Genomic DNA, 9,146 nt, shown 5'->3' with positions numbered 1-9,146 from the left:
ACAGGGGTTGGGCACAAAGAGACCTTGGGGGCGAGGAAAAGGGGGATGAACACCCGAACGCGGGAGACCCAGTAGTTCATAGCAGCTGGAGGTCAGGGCTGCTCCCCAGCCTTGGCCATCTGCCCGCGCAGGCTGAATTCAGCTGCCACTGCTGGCGGGGAGGCTAGCACCACAGTGCTGGGCAGCAGCCTCCGCCCAACCCACGGCCAGACGGCACCACCCGCCCTATTCCCAGGGATCAGCAGCTGCACCCTCACCGAGTCCTCCAGCCCCGTGCTGCACTCCCTGCCACAGCCCCCCCACTGGGCCTGGCTAGGGCTTGGACCGAGCCACTCCGGACACCTTTGCTCTACAGCTTTGGGGCTAGCGTTTCCCAGCAGGGTCAGTGTGTCTCACCGACCCCAGTGCCAAACCTGGCCCAGCCCAGCCCAGCCCAGTTCCTGGAATGCCAATAGGGCCTGGCCTGTCCAGGCAGCTCCCCAGCAGAGGGCGCAGCAAGCTCCCTCCCCTGGCCTGCCTCTGCCCCGCTGGAGTTCCCAGCAGCTACCCCTGTGCCTAGCAATCCCAGCTAATTGTACCCACCGTGGATCTTGGGCAAAGGGCACCTAGCTCAGGAGCAGCACATGGGCTGAGGGCCTGAGACCCCATGGTGCTGCAGCCCACATGCCTGCCCATGGTGACCAGTGCCTGGAAGATCCCTGCCTGCCTTCCCCGCATTCTTGGCAGACGGGCTGTGCAAGGATCCAGCCACCCTGTTTAAACTCTCAGCTGCGAGGTCGGCAGATCTGGGCCCAGGCTCCAGCGCTAAGAGCAGGCAGATGCTGGCTGGCGAGGGGGAGGGGCTGAGGCCCAGCTCCAGGCCAAGGCTGAACGGCTGCATGAGGTTCGTTTAGTGCTGGGTCACGTCTGTCAGCCCAGCTCTAATGGCACGGGAGCCTGGCCTGGCGACACCCATGTCCTGGAGGGGCTGGCTCTAGTGCCCCGGCTGCGATCCCAGCCCACCCTTGCCTGGGGTTGTGTGATTGTTCAGACACTTGCCTGGGGCAAGACAAGGAGCCCAAAGGGCTCAGCCAGACACTCACCTCTGCTGTGCCGCCCCCGCTGGACTGAGCCTGGGCCACTCCTGGATGGGCCAGGGGGCACCGGGGACTGACGGGAGCGCCTGCCCCTGCAGCAGAGCCTCCACTACCAGCAGCGAGGGGACCGAGTACCTGGGCAGGGTCTCCACCAATTAACCTTGTTTATTGCCTCTGCTCAATGCCAGGCACTTGCTTTCACTCCCAAACGCAGCTGCTATCCCAGGGTCCAATGGGCCTAAAATCTCCCTCTGACTAGGAGCCTCCCAGCCCTGGCTACTGGCCTGTTCTGCCTGCCAGGCTGAAGGGAGAGGCGCTAGGCCAGGGGAGATTTTCATTCTGGGGCTTGGTGGTTGCCCTAAGACTGCGGTCTTTGAGCCTGGTGTGGAACAATCAGCAAATAGCTCCAATGCACTGTTACTGCCTCCCCCGGCTTGTGAGTGATGTACTAACTGTCCAGAGCCGGGGCTGGCTCCAGGGAGCCCCACTAGCCCTTACCAACCATGGACTGCATGCAGGCCCCTTCGGGGGCACGGTGTTGTCAGGTGCTGCACCAACTGCTCCAGCAGAAGCCGCGCGTCCCTCTCCCCTGCTGCCTTCGTCTGCTCACGCTGGAATTCCACCAGAAATGGCAGGCAGGCTTGTCTGGCAGGGTTTGTTTGCCATAAAACTTGGGCTGCTTATTCCATACGGCACTGCTGGCCTCCAAATAATGACAGCTGGGTTCCTGTCAGCACTGCTGTTTGATTTCAAAGTGGGGTCTCTAGCCAATGAGTGCCAGGCTCACCTTTCTCACCGGGCTGAAGGTAGCTGCCACGCTGGCATTTTTTCTCCAGGCTCCTGGTCTTTCCCTGCTCCCTAGGCATTTTCACGAAGAACTGGCAACAGCTCCCCGTTCCCCTCTGGGCAGCCCACCTGGGTCACTGTGTTTTTATCCTTGGCCTTCCTATGCATCCCTCCCTTTCCAGCTATTCTCCTCACGGGAGACCGGGGTCAGGTGCGTTTGGGTTCACTGGAGTGTCGAGTGGGTACTGCACTCGTTAAGGCCAGGGGAGATGGAGGCGGGCAGGAGGGTCAGTGTGGCGGTGCTGTGGAGGTGCAGAGAGGTTGATGAGCAGGAGAGAGGAGGAGGCTCGGGTTCAAGGATGCTTGGGCCAAGAGCAATGGCGACCGAAGGCAGGGAGCTGGGTTTTGACCTGCCGTCTGCCCCAGGGAAGCACGTCCGTCCTCCAGACATTCAGCTGAATAAAGAGATCAGGCCGTGAGGCTTCATGCACAAGGGTGGCGGAGTGGGAGGTGCCGTGACTGGACCTGAGTCTTTCTGGGGCACGAGGGGGGTCTAGGGGTGCACGTGGCAAGGGGAGGGATTGGGTCCCTGCTCCAGCCCCGACATGCTGCTGGAGTGCTGGGGCCAGAGACAGCCTGCAAGGGGCTGGGAGAATTGCCCTGGTGCAGGCAGAGGGCTGGGCAGCTCTAGACAGCTGTGTGGGACCCTCCATGAGCCCAGAATCATGAGGGTTTAAAGCCTCTGTGTCTGGGCTGCCCATGCCGCACTGCGCCCCAGGCGAAGCGCAGTCCCTGCCAGGGAGGGCTGAGAATGAGCAGAGCCTCAAGGTGGAGAGCTGATGCTACCTACTCTGCCCCTTTCGGGGCGCAGGCAGGCTTCCCATCAGGGCACCTCTGTATACCGGCCCCCTCAAGTCGCCATATGACCTCTGCGAGGTGCCCTCCTTCCCCTCGCCGCTCTCTGCTGCCCTTCCCTGGCCCCCACCGTCTCGTGTCCGGCGGTATCTCTTGTCTAGCTGGCGCACCCCTCCACCTTGCAGCTGGTCCATCAGCGCTCCCTCTGGGCCATGCTCGGCCGCCCCCTCCAGGTGGGTGCCCTACAGATCCTCTCTGCTGAACCTCCCAGGCACTCAGCTAAGCCCCAGGGTGCTGCTGCTGGCCCATGGGGGGGAATGTAGCACAGCTGAGTGTGCCAGCCTGCAGAGCCCCCTTCTCCACAGCGCCTGCCTGTGGGCGTGCTGGGCGTGCAGCTGGGAACGGCAGGGCGAGAGTGGCGAGGCGCAGGCTCAGCTAGCTGTGCTCCCGGGCCCAGCCTGCACTGCAGGGCAGGGAGATGCCAGTCAGCAGCCAGTAAGCAGCGCCCTTTGGCAGATCCCACCCTGCTCACTGCCCAGGAACGGGGGTGTGCTGGGCAAACAGAGCTCCTTGCCAGAGCACACTGAGGCTTGCAATGCTGCTGGCACCTCGGGCTGGGCACTTGCTAATGCACACCAGGGACATAGGCCTGCGCTGGGCCATGGAATGGAGACACCAAGCCAAAGAGAATGTGGTGGGGGTCACTTTTCCCTTGAGCCAGTGTCTCACGGTGGGGCTGTGTTTATTGGGGTGCCATCTAGGCAGAAAGCTGAGGGCCTGAGTATGTGCTGCTCCATGGCCCTTTCTGCAAGTGTCTGTCCTGGCGTCCTAGCCAAACTCCCACCTTGGCGATGAGATTCTGCCACCTGCATCCCTTGCCCTGACGCTGCCATGCCTGCCCTGTGTGAGGATTAGTTGTGATTGCAGTAGCCCAGGGGCACTTCCAGTGCCATCCAACAGCCGAACTAGCGCTCCTCCAACCCACTCCGCTGAACGCTGCCCCCCAGCGCCAGCCCCACCCCACGACAGCGAGGAGACACTCGGAAGGCTTTGTAATTCATTAGTATTCATTATAACTGATCAGTGACGAGGCAGTGGCTAGAGAACAGGCCAGGGAATTAGGACGCCTGGGGTCTATCCCCAGCACCCTGCCATGTGTGCAGGTGCATGACACTTAAATGGCTCAGTCTCCCCGTGTGTGAAATGGGGATGCTAATGTGCCCCTATCTTTGTAAAGAGGAGAGAGGGGAGGGCTGGCAGGGGTCTGGCTTGTTTATCACCTCATTGGAGAATGGGGAGCTCTGCCCGCCAGGGCTGCCCTGGCGTTTGGACACCCCGTCACTGCAGGCTGCTCAGCCCTGGGCTTTGGCACAACCCATGGTAACTATAGTGGCCATCCACAAGGCGTGGCTCCTGCCCAGGGCTGGATTTTGAATGTGGCCCTGCCCCAGCATTGGGGTGGGACCTGGGGGCGGATTGAAAAGCAAACTGAGCTCCCTAGTGAGACAGCGCTCGGGGATTTCAGGGCTGTTCGGATCCCTGATGCCGTGTGCCCAGGAGTGTTGGGGGGAGGCTGCTGCTGGTGCCAGCCGACATGCACAGCTTGGCTTTTCATGGACTCCCTCCTGACACACCAGTATTGGACTGGCCACGCCTGCCTCCGGCCCTGACAATCCGAGGCGCTGCTGAAAGGGCACTTTTGTGCCCAGGGGTGACCTGGCTTTGACAGCGCACAGCCCAGCTGACAATATTTGCTGTGACTCAGCCGAGCGCATGGCCCACCCCGGCAGCCCTCGTCTCGCCGCATGAAGGGCTCTCTGGGCTGCCATACCCAGGCCAGGCGGGGTTGGAAAACGTCTGTCCTTGACAGAAGCTGGACAGAAGCGTGTGTTTCAGAATGTCCCACCAGCTCCCTCGTGCACTCGAAGAGCTCTGAACTGGCATCTGTGCCACCCACCCACCATGCAGCTGTGTGCGCTGGGGCCAAATACAACCCTCCTTGGCCAAGGGAGTCAGACTCTTCCGCATTGAGGGCTGCAGTGGGCAGACGGTTGCTGAGGCTGGCAAAGGAGATGGAGCATTTCTGCAGCCAGGATCCCCAGCACACAGAAGGGAGCAAGGAGTTGGCAGGCCCTGTGCTGGCCACTTCTCCCTCATGGCTGGAGGGAGCAGGAAGGAGGGTGTCCTTTGTAGCAGAGGGGTATGAGCAGTCCCAGGGTCTGTGCCAAGCCCCTCCCCCAATAGCCCTGGGATGGGGAATCTTCTACTGTGCTTCCAGCTGGAACGTCCATTTGGGGGACCTCAGCCAAGCCCTGTGGCATGGGCTGCTCAGACTCCACCAGGAATTTACTCCACCCATCCACGCTGGAGCTCCCTGGGCACGCTCCCATGGCCCCATGGCCAATACATTGGGAGAGCCTGTTAATGGCAGAGCCACAGTTGCTGTGGGGCAATACACAGTTGCGCTCGTCTTGGGTAGTGGTTGTGCATTTAAAGTATCAGCTGTAATTTGATATTAGTGAAAACTCATGCATTTATGCTACATAAGTTCACTGAAGAGCTGCTGCTCCTGTTCCCAGTATGTCCCTACCTGGGGCTGGAGGTAGAGCCAGAGGTAAAATGAGGACAGCTTTTTACCTTTAATTTCCTTCCCCCGTAGCCTTGATGCCAAAGGTGCCATTACCAGTGATAATTCACTGCTGTGCATGTGTATGCTAGATGGTCCTTCCCCAAAAACTCAACCCCACCTGAAAATGAGCTTAGAGATGCAGAATGAACCACTCCAAAGTTGGAGAGAGCCTGGAGGAGAGCTGCAAAAAGAAGAGGTTTAGTAAACATGAGCTCTGAGGAAAGGTTGAAAGAACTGGACACGTTTAATCTAGGGGACAGACCGCTGGGGAAGAGGGGACAAGATGCAGAAGGGCTAGTCTATAAAAAGTTGTTATAACGAGGACTGTGATGAATTGTTCCACTGAGGACAGGACAAGACGGCTGAATCAACAGCGGGGTGTGTGTGGGGGGGTGTTAGTTATTAGAAGCTTTCAGATGATCAGGGTAGGTAAGCTCTGGAGCAGGCTTCCAAGGGAGGTTGTGGAATCCCCGGCCTCTTAAGAACAGGTTGGACAATCACCTATTGGGGACAGGCTAGGTTTATTTGGTCCTGCCTCCATGTGGGGGGCTGGACTGGATGATTTCTGGAGGATCCTTCCAGCCCTACCTTGCCATGATTCCGTGATTTCAGGGAACGTTAGAGGCTGCTCAAAGAACGGTTGTCTGTTATAGAATCATAGAAGATTCGGGTTGGAAGAGACCTCAAGAGGTCAACTAGTCCAACCCCCTGCTCAAAGCAGGATCAACCCCAACTAAATCATCCCAGCCTGTCCTCTTGCAGGTATGTAGAGTCTTCAATTAAATGATCATTTTCTCCAGGGCCCCTCCTTCTGCCAGTGCTTGGGGCTGTGCAGCAGAGGAGGAGGCTGTTGTCTGTACACCCCATCTCAGTCACTGCAGAGGTTGGAAGGTGGGTGATGACCAAGGCAGGGGGCTGCTGGAACAAAGTGGCTGGGGCAATGGTTGAGGTACTAGGCTAGCAAGAAAGAGAACTGGGCTCTGTCTCTGGGTCTTCCTCTACTGGGTGAGTGACTAAAAGCTTTCAGAGGTGGCCACTAGCTCAGTTCCCCCTGTTTTCTCAGACCGTTTGGCCTGATTCCCAGGTGAGCTGAGCTCTCACCAGTCCAACCGTCACCCCAGATTAGTGAAGGATTTTGCAAATTTTGGCCTTAACCCCCTTGTGTAAAATGAGGGTAATGACTCAGTGGAGTTGTGAGGGTCAATTCATTAGCATTTGTGAAGCATTCAGACTATGGTTACAGCAGCAGAGATCCAGGATTCCTGGGTTCCAGTCCCATCTCTGGGAGGACAGTGACACCTAGTGATTAGAGCAGGACTCTGGGTGCTAGCTGTTTGTTAATGACTCCGTGAAGCTGGACCTGTGTAACTACAAAGGGACTTGATGCTGAACTACCCCTTTAGGCATCACTGACAGTCTCAAAACTGCTACTCAGCTGTTGGTCTCGCTCAGTCTTTCCTTTTGCAGCTGCTCCACTTTGTATGAATTAAATATTCATTGGGGGAGAGAGACTGACTCTATAGCCTCTGGATTTGGCACCGCTGCGACCGCTGCTGGAAACCAGTGTCCTGTTCTGGTGTCTACAGTCCAAGAAGGATGTTGATAAATTGGAGAGGGTTCAGAGAAGAGCCTGAGAATGATTAAAGGATTAGAAAGCCTGCCTTATAGTTAAGGCTACGTTTTAGTCACGTGTATTTTCAGTAAAAGTCATGGACAGGTCACGAGCAGTAAACAAAAATTCACAGCCAGTGACCTGTCCATGACTTGTACTATATACCCCTAACTAAAACTTAGGCTGGTGTGGCCGCAGGTGCTTGGGGGGGGCAGTCTTGGGGTGTCACGAGTGCTATGGGGGGGTTGCCTGGGACCCCTGCTGGTGCTGGGGGCGGGGAGGCGGGCAGTGGTCCAGGACCCCTGCTGGTGCTGGGAGGGAGGCCGGGCAGGGGCGCATGGCCCAGGACCCCTGCTGGTGCTGGGGCAGGGAAGGGTTGGCGGGGCTGGCAGGCTCCCTACCAGCCTCTGCACAGCTCCCCAGAAGCGGCTGGTATGTCCCTGCAGCTCCTAGGGGGAGGGAAGGCTGGAGGGCTCAGTGCACTGCCCCCACTGCAAGCTCCGGCTCTGCAGCTCCCATTGTCCGGGAACCAAAGGGAGTTGCGGGGGCAGGGCCTCCGCCTAGGAGCTGCAGGCACATGCTGTCCGTTTCTGGGGAGCCCCCTCCCCACTCCTGAGGTAAGCACCACCCTGCACCCCAACCCCCAGTCCTGAGCCCCCTCACACACCCAAACTGCCCCAGCAGTAGCTGGTGCAACTGGCCCAGGGGAGGCCTGATCTGCTCGGGCAGCCCCAGAGCCAGTGCACTGGCCGCTGCAGAAGTCACAGAGGTCACGGAAAGTCACAGAATCCCTGACTTCCATAATCTCTGTGACAGACACAGAGCCTTACTTACTGTGATAGAGTGAGCTCCTTTAGTCTTTTTAGCTTAACAAAGAGAAGGTGAAGGCAGTGGCGGATTTACAATGTAACACACAGTGCCCTGGCATGGGGCCCCCCAACTACAGGGGGCCCAAGGGCTGGGCAGCCCAGCACCGTCCAGCACCCCCTGCAGGGGAGACCGATGCAGGAGCAGAAGCTGTGGGGGAGAGCAGGGAGGGAGCCATTTAAGAGCTGTGTTGGAGGCGCAGCGTGCAGTGCGTTCTCCTAGCTGGTGAGCCGGGCTCCTGCTGCTGGCTGGTGCTGGCGGCCAGGTGAAGGGCCGGCTGTGGGCAAGCTGTAGGGGAGGCAGGCGGGCACACTCCCCTGGTGGGGCGTCTGCCCTCGCCTGTCCTGCTGCCCTGCTCCTTTGGATGCCGGGCAGCACAGGTGCAGTCCCTGGTGTGCATTGCTGCTGGCGCCCCCTGGAAAAAGGCCAGGGGAAGGGAGCAGCAGGCCAGGGGGTCTCAGCTCTCACATGCCACTGCTACCACAACTCCCTTTCGCAGTGAACAGGAGCAGCGGCCGGGCAGGGACATGTCCACCAGCCAGCCAGGTAAGGCAACCCAGCAGCCATGACTGGGACTGCCCCAGCCCCGAGCCCCTCCACCCCGTGCACTGCTCCCAATACACCCCCCCAGCCCCCTGCCCTCACTCCTGAACCCCCCATCCCCACCCCCACCCTGAGCACCAAACGGGAACTCCTGCACCCCCCATCCCCACCTGCACCCCTCGCACCAAACAGGAGCTGCCCCAGGTAAGCGCTCCACACCCCAACCCTCAGCCCCAGCCCTGAGCCCCCTCCCGCATCCTAACTCCTGGCCAGACCCTGCACCCCAACCTGCTCCTGCACCCTAACTCCCTCTGAGACCCTGCACCCCAACCCTGAGCCTCCTCCCACATCCTAACTCCTGGCCAGACCCAGCACCCCAATTTTTTTTATAAAGCGCTCTTATCCAAAGCGCTTTACAATAGTTAGCTAATGGTACAAACAATATTTGGAAAGATCATTAAGTGGTCGGCCGAGACCCCCAGTGATTTTCAAGTGGTCTGTGGAAAAAAAAAGATAAACTACAAAAACAATCAAGGTACCTCACTTTATTTTCATTTACCTGCTATTACTTATAGGAGGAGGATGAAGAAAAAAAGAATGAAAAACGGGGGCGGGGGAGATAAGAGAGAATGTTCTTTTTCTTGGCTGGGTCCCAAGGAGACCCCCCAAAAATGAAGCTGAGCACGGGGCCCCACTAACTCTAAATCCGCCACTGGTGAAGGGGTGACTTGGTTACAGTCTAAGTACCTACATAGGAAACAAATATTTAATAGTGTGT

Source organism: Trachemys scripta, chromosome 10, assembly GCF_013100865.1.
Source record: "Trachemys scripta elegans isolate TJP31775 chromosome 10, CAS_Tse_1.0, whole genome shotgun sequence".
Taxonomy (NCBI): domain Eukaryota; kingdom Metazoa; phylum Chordata; order Testudines; family Emydidae; genus Trachemys; species Trachemys scripta.
Note: the sequence above shows the minus strand (reverse complement) of the source record.